Genomic DNA, 710 nt, shown 5'->3' on the forward strand with positions numbered 1-710 from the left:
ATTTTTATATTATATGTTAAGTTTAAAGTGCTTGATTAGTTAAATTATTGTATAAATTTTCGTAGATCTTATCAGAAGAGTCTTTAGTGTTGGAAATACCATGGAACAAGGTCCACCATACAAAGAATGAAATGAGTTATTCGTTGTTCTTGAAAATATTGAGTAAGTTGCTCTATATTATTGAGCTTTCTAATTTAAATTTCAATGATTTGAGAAGTACTCAGTGATGATAAATTGTAGGGGTGAACATTGCTCATGTCGTTTACCAAAAGACTACGTGAACAGCTTCTATAACCATTGGATACATCGTGACAATGATATTATCATATGTGTATTACGTTTTGCCAAGCTCGAAAGTAATAAAGGTTCGGACCATTTCTTGCTGATAAATCTATAATTGCTTTTTTAATAAAAAGTTAACTAATTATCAAATTTTATTAATGTAGATACATGGATGGCTACCACAGTGCACAATTGTACCAGTGTCATGATCAATCCTCCATGTCCTCAAGTCACACAGATGTTGGATGCCTTTGCTGATATGGAAATTTGAAATTGATTTTTTAAAGTGCATGACTTTTATACTTCATATTTATAAGATAAAAATAATACTTTAATCCTCTATGATAATGTGATTGGATTTTAATTTGATTTATAATATTATTCAATTATTAATTAATTCATAAAACGAAAACTATATTATATTAATT

Source organism: Camelina sativa, chromosome 17 (assembly GCF_000633955.1).
Source record: "Camelina sativa cultivar DH55 chromosome 17, Cs, whole genome shotgun sequence".
Lineage (NCBI taxonomy): Eukaryota > Viridiplantae > Streptophyta > Magnoliopsida > Brassicales > Brassicaceae > Camelina > Camelina sativa.